This window comes from Amblyomma mixtum, chromosome 4 (assembly GCF_055824585.1).
Source record: "Amblyomma mixtum isolate Tamu chromosome 4, ASM5582458v1, whole genome shotgun sequence".
In the NCBI taxonomy this organism is placed as follows: Eukaryota; Metazoa; Arthropoda; class Arachnida; order Ixodida; family Ixodidae; genus Amblyomma; species Amblyomma mixtum.
In genome coordinates, this window is record NC_143015.1 from 8200765 (window position 1) to 8213739 (window position 12975).

At 45.5% G+C, this 12975-nt stretch overlaps 1 protein-coding gene and 2 non-coding genes across 3 annotated transcripts in view; all 3 read left to right on the forward strand.

Moving 5' to 3' along the window:
* Positions 1-1422: 1422 nt before the first annotated feature.
* Positions 1423-1496, forward strand: TRNAI-AAU (transfer RNA isoleucine (anticodon AAU)). The gene has a single exon. It is a non-coding gene; the product is annotated as a tRNA-Ile (tRNA).
* Positions 1497-1647: 151 nt separating this feature from the next.
* On the forward strand, positions 1648-1721 carry TRNAI-AAU (transfer RNA isoleucine (anticodon AAU)). The gene has a single exon. It is a non-coding gene; the product is annotated as a tRNA-Ile (tRNA).
* Positions 1722-6163: 4442 nt separating this feature from the next.
* LOC149345626 (alpha-N-acetyl-neuraminyl-2,3-beta-galactosyl-1,3-N-acetyl-galactosaminide alpha-2,6-sialyltransferase-like) overlaps positions 6164-12975 on the forward strand; it is a 71670-nt gene continuing 64858 nt past the window's right edge. Inside the window, exon 1 of the mRNA XM_089586144.1 lies at positions 6164-6313. The gene's annotated coding sequence lies outside the window, so the exon portion shown is untranslated. The remainder of the gene's footprint in view (positions 6314-12975) is intronic.

A 12975-nucleotide genomic window follows, 5' to 3' on the forward strand; every position in this document is an offset into this window, starting at 1 on the left:
TGAAGTGAAGATATTGGCATATGCAGATGATATAGCAGTGTTCTGCAGAGACCAGGAAATCGTGCAAGAAGTGGTGAGAGAAGCCGTAAATTTTTGTGATGCAAGTGGCTGTGCGATAAGCTGGCAGAAATGTTTTGGTTTTTGGCATGGAAAGTGGCAGGCCACGCCAGAAGTATTCTGTCGAATGAAGTGGGTAGACACGCCAGTAAAGTACCTCGGCGTGCCGCTAACCAACTACAGAGAAAGCAAAGAATATTGGGCCCATGAAACCGAACGAGTCAAAGCTCAGACAAGCAAATGGGGGGGTCACAACTTTTCCATGTTTGCAAGAGCTACGGTGTGCAACATGTTTTTAATAGCGAGGATTTTTTACGTTCTGCAAGCGTTAACTTTGCCAAGGACTTCAGTGCAAAGGTTGCACAGAGTGTTTGCAACATTTATTTGGGCGTCAACATGGGAACGTACCAGCCGATGCAATCTGTTCCACAAGGTGCGGAACGGGGGGCTGGGGTTATCAAATTTATTTCTGAGACAGATAGTCACTAGATTCTTTTTCTTGCGTCAAGATAATGATTTTCTGCGAACTGTTATACAAGTGCGATTGTCAGAATCACTGCCTGATTATGTTGTGTCATCCATGTCTGCAGGGTGGAGTGGGTTAAGTGCTTTTATGCAAGAAGTTGTTGCAGCAGTCCGTATTCTTCGGTCAAAATTTTCCGATGAATATCTAACCATTGTAACAAGGAAAAAGATGTACAAGGTCCTGCTTGATGTGTTTCTGCCAGTGCCTGTTTATCGCAGTGCATATCTTCTGGGTCCCTAAAGGGATGTGCTAAAAAGAGTCAAAAGAATGCCGGTGAAGCCTTCAGTGCGGTCTTTCTTTTTTCAATTGCATACTGGAACCCTCCCAGTGAAGCCATGGTTGCAAAGCAAAGGCCTTTTTGTACCTTGGTCAGTAGAGTGTCTTATTTGCAAGAAAGTGGAAACTATAGAACATATCTTTCTCGACTGTCATGACGCTGTTTTTCTTTGGGATGTGTTGAAGCGCACACTGAAAAAAGATTTCCCCCTGACTCCTTTTGGAATACGCTTCCTACCATGTGCAGAGCCAGGTGAAGTGCCTTGCGACCTGCTAATGTTGCTCTGCATGCACAGCCTATGGCGTACGCGAATGGATGTCAGGCATGAACATGTTGTTGTGAATCCGGCTCATCACTATTTCATTGAGAGCATCATGTATACTCAGGAAGTTTTCGGACAGCAAGCTCCTCAGCCTGAGTGGCTGCCTGTCCTCGACCAACTAAAATCATTTAACCCATTTTATCATCGTGCACTAGCTAGAAACTGACCTGTGCTTTTATTGTCATGGCATTGTATTTTTGTTTTGTTTGCCCGGCCAAGTCGGTAATAAAGAAAAAAAAAGGCCTGCTAGCTCAGTTGGTTAGAGCGTCGTGCTAATAACGCGAAGGTCGTAGGTTCGATCCCTGCGCAGGCCACGTTCTATTTTTTTTTGTCTACCGCTCTCAACACAGTTTCTCTTTCGCGGAACATGCACTGCCACTTTGAGCTGAGTGGTCCACGCATCCGTACTGTGTGCATAGCAGAAGGACGAGTGGCACAGGTTGCCTTGACTCCGTGAACAGTTCTGGCCTGCTAGCTCAGTTGGTTAGAGCGTCGTGCTAATAACGCGAAGGCTGTAGGTTTGATCCCTGCGCAGGCCACGTTCTGTTTTTTTTGTCTACCAATCTCAACGCAGTTTAGCTTCAAACATTCATTGGTGTGCGTTTCAAACGTCAACTGCACTCGACACTCATACTCTCAAAAATCTTAAGCACATCCACTACCCGCCATGCAAAGTCATGGCTATCAATAAACACCAGATTATCGTCGATGTGCCTAAGAATCTTATTTGAAAGGACACTTATAATCTTTTCAATATGGAAATCAACTTTAGAAAGAAAAATATCACTGAGGACAGGAACCACTTTACACCCAATGCAGACGCCTGTCTTTTGAAGAACCAAACCCCTATTCCATTCAACAAAAGTCGTAGCGAGATGAAACGAAAGCAGTTTTACCTGCCAGTTACGAACAAGCGCCTGCGTTGTCCTGTCTACGTTGTCGTTCGTCGTGAGTGTGCTAAAGTTTTTCGTTTTGAACAGCACAGGCGCATTAAACACTGGACAAAGCAGAAAAGTGGAAAAGGTCTTATCGATCCATATTTCCTAGAGCCGCTTTGTGCAATCTGCTTTCCATCAGTAACCTTTGGTACGTGATGCAAGTGAAGCATTGCTGACGACTTAATGTACAAAAGCTGCACCGCATTTTTTGCCCATTTTGAGTGGGCCTCTCCTTCGGAAAGGTACATGCACGTGTGCGGACGAGTCCAGGATGGGGGTAATGGGATGGGACATTTATTCGCGAGAAAACTCGTCGGCAGAATCTTGTTTTTCCGCAACGTGCAAGATCCCTTTCTGCGCACAATGTGGCAAGGCGGGCTTCGGCTGACTCTGTGATTGCCACTGAGCTCCTACCCGGTGGCATTTTTGGGTTCTTCAAGGTGGTAGTCTCGAGCGTCCGGTTTTTTAATGGTAGGTTTTCAAAACAATATTTGAGATACGTGACACGGAAAACTGTACAAGAACCTGTGTGACATAATTTTTCGTGTGCCTTCGTACAGGGATTTGTACTATGGAGGCCCGGGTAGCAACGTTTTAAAATGGGTAATGAAAATGATGGCGCCGCCGGGAGTCAAAACTTTCTCCTTTAAACTACAGACTGGGCTTTTGCCGTGAAAATGTTTTTTGACGCAAAGCAGATGTTTCTTCCTTGAGGGTCAGATTGCCTCATTTGCAAACAACCGGAGACCATAGATGACGTCTTTTTGCTCTGTTGGCAAGGTGTCTGTTTTTAGGACGTGCTCCAGAGGACAATAAAAAAAAACAGTTACCGCTGCGGTGGCTCAGTGCGCGTCTCGCACAAGGCATTGCTCTGCATACTTGAACACACGAATGTGGGCAGTGTGATTACGGAAGGCGTCACGATGGCGTACAAAAAATGTACAACGCGTATTATTGTTAACGGGGAGCTCACTGATTGCTTGTGCGTGCTCTCGTCGGTGAGACAGGGATGCCCGCTGTCACCACTGCTGTTTGCCGCTTATCTTGAGCCACTCTGCTTGGCAATTGAGCATATGCGCACATAACAGGTTACAGACAGCCCAAGTTAAAATTCTGGAGTACGCGGATGACATCGCGGTGTTCTGCGCAAGCAAATATAGCATTAGAGAGGCAACTAATGTCGTCGAAAAGTTTTGTAATGCGACTGGAGCCCAGATAAACTGGGATAAAAGTCATGGCTTTTGGCATGGCGATTGGGTGGACACACCACAAGCCTTTTGTCGGCTGACCTGGCAAGTGGTGCCGACGCAGTACCTTGTTGTACCTCTCGGAAATTACCGCGACCGTTAACCATACTGGGCAGATCAATCCTTGAGGGCTAAAGAAAAGGCGAATGGGTGGCAACGCAAGCAACTATCGATGTTTTCTAGAGCCACTGTCTGCAACCTTTTTCTGATATCTAAAATCTGGTACGTCATGAGTGTGTTGTGTGCGGCGCGGATGAGCATTCAAAGAATGCACCGGGTTTTTGCTATTTTTATTTGGGCCTCGACTTGGAAGCGGTCCCGTTGAACGAATTTGTTTTTGCCGGTCAAAAAAGGGGCTCTTGGCCTGGCCAACTTGTTTCTGCGACAAATCGTGTCACGCTTTGTTTTTTTTTTTTACGGGACCAGAACGATATCTTTCTCCGCACAGTTATACAAGTAAGGCTGTGTAGACTTCTTCCTGGACTCGTCGTTTCGTCTGTTAAAAATATGTGTGAAGTGTGACTGGATACCTGCTTGAAGTTGTCTTGTCGTATAGGCTTTTGAATGTACGTTTTTCCCAGCAGTACCTCTCAGCTGTAACAAAGCAAAAACTCTACAGGGACGTTGTAGATGTCATGCTCCCTGTACCTTTGTACCGTTTTCTACATCGCGGCGGCCCAGGACAGGACCTCCTGAAAAGAAAATGCCCATACTACCCTCAGCCAAATCGTTCTTTTTCAAGTTACATACAAACACCCTCCCAGTTAAGACCTGGCTTCAGGATAAATGATTTTTCATTCCCTGGAACAACCACTGTTTTTTATGCAAGAAACCGGAAACTATAGAACATGTATTTCTAGACTGCTGGGACCCGATCTTTCATTGGGATGTACTTCAAAGAACTTGAAAAAAAAAAACAGTTACCCCTGGATCCATACGGCATACGTGTCTTGCCTGTGAATACCTCAGAGGAAATACCTTATGACCTCATTATGGCCCTGGGCCTCCACACGGTGTGGAAAAGTCGAATGCAGTTCGAACACGCGGACTTGGTTGTTCGCCGGGTTCGTGAACATTTTATTGAGAGCGTTGTGTGCTTAATTAAGAAATGTGTACAACGCACTGCCTGATCCACTGCAATGGATATCTGTACTAGATGGATTAATGTCGCTCAAAAAATTTTAAAGTCGTTTTGGCCAAAGTGTGGCCGCCACGTTTTATTTCTTGTAAACCTCTCGATATGGACGTCAAAATCTGCAATAAAGAAAAAAAAAAGCTGCGGTGGCTCAGTGGTTATGGTGCTCGGCTGCTGACGTGAAAGATGCGGGTTCGATTCCGGCCGCGGCGGTTGAATTTCATTGGAGGCGGAATTCTAGAGGCATGTGTGCTGTGCGATGTCAACGCTCGTTAAAGAACCCCAGGTGATCGAATTTTCCGGAGCCGTTCACTACGGCGTCTCTCATAGCCTTAGTCGCTTTGGGATGTTAAACCCCATAAACCAACCAATTTCTGCTGTGGAATTCGGTTTTTGCCAATAGAAAATATCGATGGCGTTCCGTTTTACCTAAACACGTGGTAGGCCTCCAGAGCATTTGGCGCTCCCGTAATGCTGAATATTATCTTGATACCGACGCACGACCGGCATGCATGTATTTTCGAGAAAATATATACAGGTTTGTGGAAGTGCAGAAGCTAAAGGTGGATGTTCCTGAGCGGCTGCCACGGCTGGAACCCCTGGTAACTCTAGGAAAATTTTAATCTGACAAAGCCAGGCCCTGTCGTCGGGTGCTTGGAAGGCTGTATATACTTTTGTACATATTTTTATTCTTGGATTTGTATGGTCGAAGCCTGGCAATAAACAAAACAAAAAGAAAAAGACCAGCGGCCTTCTGGTAGAGCATCCACCTCGAATTCGGCTGGTTCTGGGTTCAATCCCCGGTGCCGCCAGATACCCGCCGGTTTTCTAATGGGTACAAAAATTTCCCCCGGCCTGGTGCTCTTCTCTTCTGGGTGAAATGCTTGGAAAAATATCTTCAGTCACCTCACCCTCCCTTTGCTTTATAAACGGTACGAGGTAGATTTCGGTTCCTCAGGAATAGATTTGCCGTCGAGGGAAGGTTTTAGCATTGTTGCATTGCAGAACATTGCACTATGTCTAAACGACAGCCTCATCCAATGGTCTTATTCCTCTCTTATACAGCACCACTGATCACGTTTCTGTTATTTTAACGAGAACGCAATGTCTCCACGAATTACCAGCGTCTTTCAGCGACCGTTTTCCGTTAGCGTTTTCTATATGAATTGAATTACATACAACGTCGTCTTTTATAAAATGTGCCTTTTTCCTTTGTAAAACAACTGCTTTGCTGCATCCTGGATTGGCGCGGCCACAAGCACGCGCTAGGGATACGGGAGAGATATAAGCGCCTTGCATCGCACGCCTGACTGCTGGAGAAATTCGAGTGCTCGTTTCAGAAACAATGAAAGTGATCGTTTCTTCTTAACAAACAACTCACTCTGGAACTCTGACGAAACACGAGAAGTAGCCTATCCTAACACGACGCCCTATTGGAAAACGCGACGCGGAAGCGGCCGCCCAGACAGGTGCCCCAAAGCAGACGACGCAAAGTAGCCGCGCGCTTGCATCACCGGCGAGGAAAGCGGCGGTTCGGAGGAGGAGCTGTCGGGAAGGAGCGAGGAGGAGAGCTAGCCGTGACGTCACGACGCACGCAGTCGAATCGGCGCGCATGGTTCGTGGTCTGGAAATGAAAACAAAATGCCGTCGCTTGGCGCGTGTCTCGAGAGAGGAGGCACGAAGCGTTGTGTTCCCGCCGGTGACGGACCGCGTGCTCCCGCTAGGAATCGCTACGCAAAGTGAGCGTCCGCTGCAAGGCCCGCTGTCTCATCGCACCGGATTGTTGCACGGCGCTTCTCATCAACAACTGGGTAAGCGTTGACTGTCGACTTTGAAGCTTGGTAGACTGTGTAGAGTGCGTTTCCGCCGAAAAAAGTGTCGGAGAAGAAGCTCCGACAAGCGTGACAGGCTTCTTGAGAAGACTGTAAAAAAGGCAGAATAGCAGCGGCGAGAATAATGCGAACAGCGAGAAGCTCCTTGATTATAAGTTTGCTGGCCTCGTGCTTCGGAATTCGTTGCACTATTTTAACTTGACGGCCTGACCGTAGACAAGCATGTTCTTTCCTTGTCGCTCTCTTCCTCTTTTTTTCCCTTTCCTCCACTGGATCACGGATCCACTGCCCGGCATTTTCCTACACCCATTACCTTTCAAAATTTTGTGCAAGAAATGGCGGGCGCTGGATGCTTAAAACCACACAGCATGTTTTGACATGTTGACCAGCTGTACTGGGGGAACTTCTGTTTTTGCTTTTTTTCTCATTCGAATCGCTTCCACGCAGCTACTCGTGTGAAATGTAGAGAGTCGGTGGGTTCTTGGCTATTATCTTACTTTACAATTTGAAAGAAAGCTGCAGTTGTGGGCTTTAAAAGTCAGGACAGGTTTATCCAACGTTTATTTGTAACATTTCAGATTCGTTACAAATGCAAAGATGTTAAGAGCAATCTATTAGTTTTGATAAAAAAAATTAACGCTGCTGTAATGTTTTGGTCTCACATAAGTGGTTACTTCACCATTTGAGAAAAAGTTGCATATATGTTGTTTAAATATTTCGTTACAGTTATGACAACATTTCAGAAACGTTACAAAAAGAACTATGTACTTTATAATAACGTTTGAGCAAAATAAAAGGTAACACTTATGTAAAACACCGGCGGTATACTTGGGTTGTTTATTGACACCACTAAGACACCCAAATTTCACCGCAGAGAACTTGATGATGGTGCTTGCCGGGATTTGAAGTGCGTCTACCTTAGTTTGTACCGTAGTTTTACGCGTATTTTGTTTCACAGATCCTTTTCTGACTGAATAGCGGATACTTATCCTCACTTTAGCGCAGTGGGCGCAATACGTGAGGCGTGGCGGTGTTTCGAGCGGCTAGCCTCAGCATTAGCCTAAATTGAGTAACACGCTGTGTAGCTGTATGAGATTATTTACAGTAATTTTCGTATGCCAGTTTCTTTATACTCTGTTCATTTATATGTACTATATGATGTTCACTGTGTTTATTCACATGGTCGCAGATTGATAGGCGCGAGGAGACGGTGATGTGGAGACTGAAGAAATGTGTACTCCAGCTCAAATTGCTTTACCAAGTTTCTTTTATACCTAAGGAGTGGTGATGCCCGTTGTCACATGGTTATGCCTTTACGTATCAAGCGACAAGTGAATGCGAGTTCCGTGCGAGCGAATATCAATAAGGGGGAGAGAAGAGGCAGGCATCCATACGCAACGTCAACTCTCAGGCTCGTTTCATGTTGATATTCATGTCCCTAGATGGTGCTACAACTCCGATGTTCTCCGGGTTTAATGTATGCGGACGATATTGTACTGTTAGCAGATAGCCAGGAAGATTTACAAACTTTGGTTAATTGCTGTGGAGACGAAGGAGACGCTCTAGGATTCAGTTTTAGCGCAACTAAATCAGGTGTGATGATTTTTAACGATACAACTGATCAGGTGCTTACAATACAAGGCCACGAAATACCCAAAGTGGCCGAATACAAATACCTCGGGATATGGCTAAACGAAGGGCAGATATACATGGAAAAGCATGAACAGGCTCTTAGGGCAAAAGGACGAAGAGACGCCGGGATAATGAAACATAGGGCATTATGGGGGTACAACAAATATGAAGTACTAAGAGGTATTTGGAAAGGAATAATGGTGCCGGGACTTACTTTCGGCAATGCGGTTCTGTGCTTAAGGGCAGAAGTTCAGTCGAGATTAGACGTAAATCAGAGAGCTGTTGGAAGATTAGCACTAGGTTCCCACGGCAAAACCACAAACGAGGCAGTACAAGGGGATATGGGCTGGGCATCGTTCGAGGCACGGGAAGCTAAGAGTAAAATACTATATGAAGAACGCCTGAGGAAATAGGACGATAACAGATGGGCAGCTAAGGTATTTAAATATTTATACAGAAAGAACGTTGACTCACAGTGGCGGGAAAGAACTAGAAAACTAACCAGTAAGTATGCCGGTCATGAGGACGGAGAAAGAAAGAGCATTAAACGACAGGTCAAAAACGCGGAAGTTAAAAATTGGATGAATTCAATGGAAAAGAAACATAGTGTAGAACTATATCGATTCTGGAAAAGGCAGATCAGGAAAGAATTTTTCTATGATAACTCAAGAGGCAGTGCCCTACTTTTTGAAGCTAGATCAGGGTGTCTTAGAACGCGCAGCTACAAAAAGAAATTTAACGAAGAAGATGACACATGTGCAGTGTGTGGTAGATCTGTGGAAACAATTGAACACCTCATAATCAAATGTGATGGTATCCATCCGGATGTCGATGCAGGCACAGTCACTCTTTCTGAGGCCCTAGGGTTTAAAGATAACAATGGTCATGTAAATAAATCTGCAGTGGAAGTCAGCAAAAAGCGATTGGAGGATTGGTGGCTGAAAAGCAGAGATGTGGAATAAGGTTAGAATAGTAGGAAACCGTAGGCAAAGTTGATGGAGAATCTTAATGAGAATTGCCAACACAGTAAACAAAAAAAATAATAAATAAAGAAAAGCTGAGCATGGTGGCAATTGCCACCACCCCGTTTCAAAGGGGGCGCTCCTATCCATCCATCCATCCATCCATCCATCCATCCATCCATCCATCTAAATTAATGGAAGACCAGCAATGTCGCTGCTTTGAAACATTGCTGAGCGCCACTTCGCGATGGTTCAGGCTGCAATTTTCGTCACAAGCCGCATAAAAGCTCTCGTTACTCTGGCCTTTATGACCGGATCCTTATTATCTTCGTTGGTCTGGTGTTCTTGACGCAGCTGTGAAATCCTCACGTGGCTTTCTCAAGCAACGCACGCAACCGAAAAGTCGGACAGGCAGCGCGGTAGGCTGTATCCTCCGCTCCTCTTCATTTAGGCGGGAAATAAAAGTCGTACAGTAGATGTTTACAGTGCAGATATCTCGAATGCACACAGCAACTTCAATTCTCGTCAGAATTTTTTCGCGAATGTTCTAAGCGACAAATTTACTCTACTTCAGGCCTCTACTATAAACGAACAAATAACTCCTCTAAAAAATTATGATGTCCATCTCCGTTAGGAGCCGCCGCGGTGGCTCAGTGGTTATGGCGCTCGGCTGCTGACACGAAAGGCGCGGGTTCGATCCCGGCCGTGCCGGTCGAATTTTTAATGGGGGCGAAATCCTAGAGGCCCGTGTACTGTGTGATGTCAGTGGACGTTAAAGAACCCTGGGCGGCCGAAATTTCCAGAGCCCTTCACTACGGCGTCCCTCATAACCTGAGTCGCCTTGGGACGTTATGCCCCAATCAGAGTCTCATTCCATGCTAAAATCGAAAGAAAAGGCAAAAATAAAGTGGAATGAGAAAGAGCCTACACCTGCGGAGCATCAACAGGCTTAAACCAATCAAAAATAAAACAACAGAGCCCATCTGGCCAAAAGTCGAATTTGGTGGAGAAAGCCAATGGGAAAAATAAAATAGGGCACGGTAGCATTGTATCCTAAAGGCTCAACGATCACACAGGGATGATGAATCCGCGGTGAGCTTCTTTTATTGACGAATGTCAATGAGGGTGCCACACAGGGAGAAAAAACAACCAGTAAATGAAATAAATAAATAAATAAAACAATAATAGTAATAGACGTAAAAAATAAGAAAGTAAATGATCACAAAATGAACAAGGGAGGGGAAAACCTCAGGTTGCTAGAGCCAACGTTTCGACAAGGGGACTTGTCGAAACGTTGGCTCTAGCAACCTGAGGTTTTCCCCTCCCTTGTTCATTTTGTGATTGCCAAGGACCATCTACCGCACCCTCTCTCTACCATGAAGAAAGTAAATGAATGAGATAAAAATTAAATAAATAAAAAGAAAAGAATAAAAGATGTCATGATTATTTACAAAAGAAAAGAAAAAAGAAAGCAGAGAAAAGAAAGAGGGTAAGAAAAAGAGGAAAAAAAACATGATTATTACAAGACATGATTATGATTATTAAAATATGATTATTACAAAATGACATGATTATTTACAAAGGAAAAAAGATAGAAGAGAAAGGCGAGAAAAGAAAACAAAAAGTAAAAAATGATGTAATCTGTATGAAATAACATGATTAAAAAAAAACTCGATGACACAGGAATGCAGGCAGCAGGAGGCAGATGATCTTGAAGATGGAGTAGGAAGAGGAAATCTGTGAAAAGAAAAGCAGATAGGAGAGTAGCGGGGAAGAGAAGTGTGCCAATTGACATGTGATGTGAGTGTGCCTTTCCTGTGTGATTTTGATGAAAGAGCGAATGAATAGACCAGGAAGAACATGAAAAAGAAAAGAAAAGTATACGTAGGGAGAAAGAAAGTGTGAAATTGGTCAGTACCATTCGTAATTTAAAGTTGGAAAGGATAAAGGTGTAAGGTATGTGTAAGTGTAGTGTAGGTGCATTGAAAGTGATGTCGAATAAAAGAAAAATGTATTATGTAAATGTCATGGGTGACTGCCCCCATCACATATGCCCTCGTAAATCATATCAAATCATCTCTGGTAGGCAGATTTTCCCTTCTGTGCTTCCTCCTGCGTAATCTACAGCTCGTAAAGTAAACCAGCTTGAGGTCGGTACTTCTGTGCGCCAATTATTAATGTTTGTTCATTTACACATACAGGTTGGTTGGTTTATGGGGTTTAACGCTCCAAAGCGACTAAGGCTATGAGAGACGCCGTAGTTGAGGGGTCCGGAAATTTCGACCACCTGGGGTTCTTTAACGTGCACTGACATCGCACAGTACACAGGCCTCTAGAATTTCTCCTCCAAAGAAATTCTAGCCGCCGCGGCCGGGATCGAACCCGCGTCTTTTGGGTCAGCAGCCGAGCACCATAACCGCTGAGCCACCGCGGCGGCCATTTACACATACAAATTCCTACAATTTCTTCATGCATTACATTGGCGGGTCATAAAAAAATGAATTAAAAAGTCCACAGAGATTGGTGGAAGCTATACAGGTGCACCAAAAAAAGAAACAATCTAGAAAAATGTCTACGGGTAAAAAAAGACAAAAATTGTTTATCTACTTGCGCACCGATGTATGCCCATGGTAAAGCTTAGAGTACAGACACTCTAGTAGTAGTAGTAGTAGTAGTAGTAGTAGTAAGTTTATTTGGCCATATTATGTACAATATGCCCTCGAGGTGAGGCTAAAGGAGGTAGACCAAGCATGCGTCCTGACAAGGCCTACACCCCGATTAACACATGATGGAAACGGTGGCCGAATGGACAAAAGTACTTCTCTTTAGCACTTCCTCTTCCTCTCTACATAGAGTGTAGACGCATTAGTTCGCTGTTAAATCTGTTTGTTTAATGTAGAATGAAAGTCAAAACAATTGTTATGAGGGGAGTCGAGCTAAATATAGTGCGCAGGTGCTTCCCCCCCCTCCCCTCCCGTCTAATCGCCTCCTTTTATATTCATTATTAATTATTCCGTTGAAACGTGGCGGTTGCTGCGGGAAGGCAGGGGGGGGGGGGGGGGAGCCTACTTCGTTCGTATTGGCACTCACCCATATCCCCCTCTCCCATATCTAAACGCGGTACATCCGAGTTCTGATGCAACCCGGTCGTCTCCTTTCGTCGACCCGCTAGCAGCGCTCACCTCGGCGGGTCGCACGTGCACGTCCGTAATGACGGCGGCAGCCCCTTCCCCGAACGGCCATCATCTGTGTGCGCGGCCACCCTTTTGCTCGCAACTGAAAGGCGTTCCCCGTGCGTTGCAGCAGAACCAACCTTCCGCCTTTCTTCGCTCGCGTTGCCAATGCCTCCGGGGCCGGGCTCCATTACGGGGCTTCGCTGGCCGGAGTGGGCGTCTTACCCGCTCTCCTTCCCTGCCCTTAATTCTGTCGTGGTGACGGGAATGGCTAGAGCAGTGGCAGATGAAACAATTTGATACAGGTTTCATGACTTGCCGACGCCTCGGATGTGTCCTTTTTGCACGCTCTGTTCTACAGGGCGCTTTCTCTGAGGTAGATACACTCTGAACAGAAAGGGGTAAGAAGGGAGTAACCCTCAAGAGAAAAGCACACAACAGCTGTATCTTACAGGTGCTCACCTATGGGGCAGAAACGTGGAGGCTAGCAAAGAGGGTTCAGCTTAAGTTAAGGATAACGCAGAGAGCTATGGAAAGAAAAATGATACGTGTAACGTTAAGAGATCGGAAGCGGGCGGATTGGGTGAGAAAACAAACGCGCGTTAATGATATCCCAGTTGAAATCAAGAGGAAGAAGTGGGCTTGGGCAGGGCATGTAATGGGAAGGCAAGATAACCGCTGGTCCTTAAGGGTAACGGAGTGGATTCCAAGAGAAGGCAGGAGTAGCAGGGGGCGGCAGAGAGTTATGTGGGCAGATGAGATTAAGAAATTTGCGGGAATATGGTGGACGCGGCTGGCTAAGGACAGGATTCGTTGGAGAGACATGGGAGAGGCCTTTGCCCTGCAGTGGGCGTGGTCTGGCTGATGACGATAA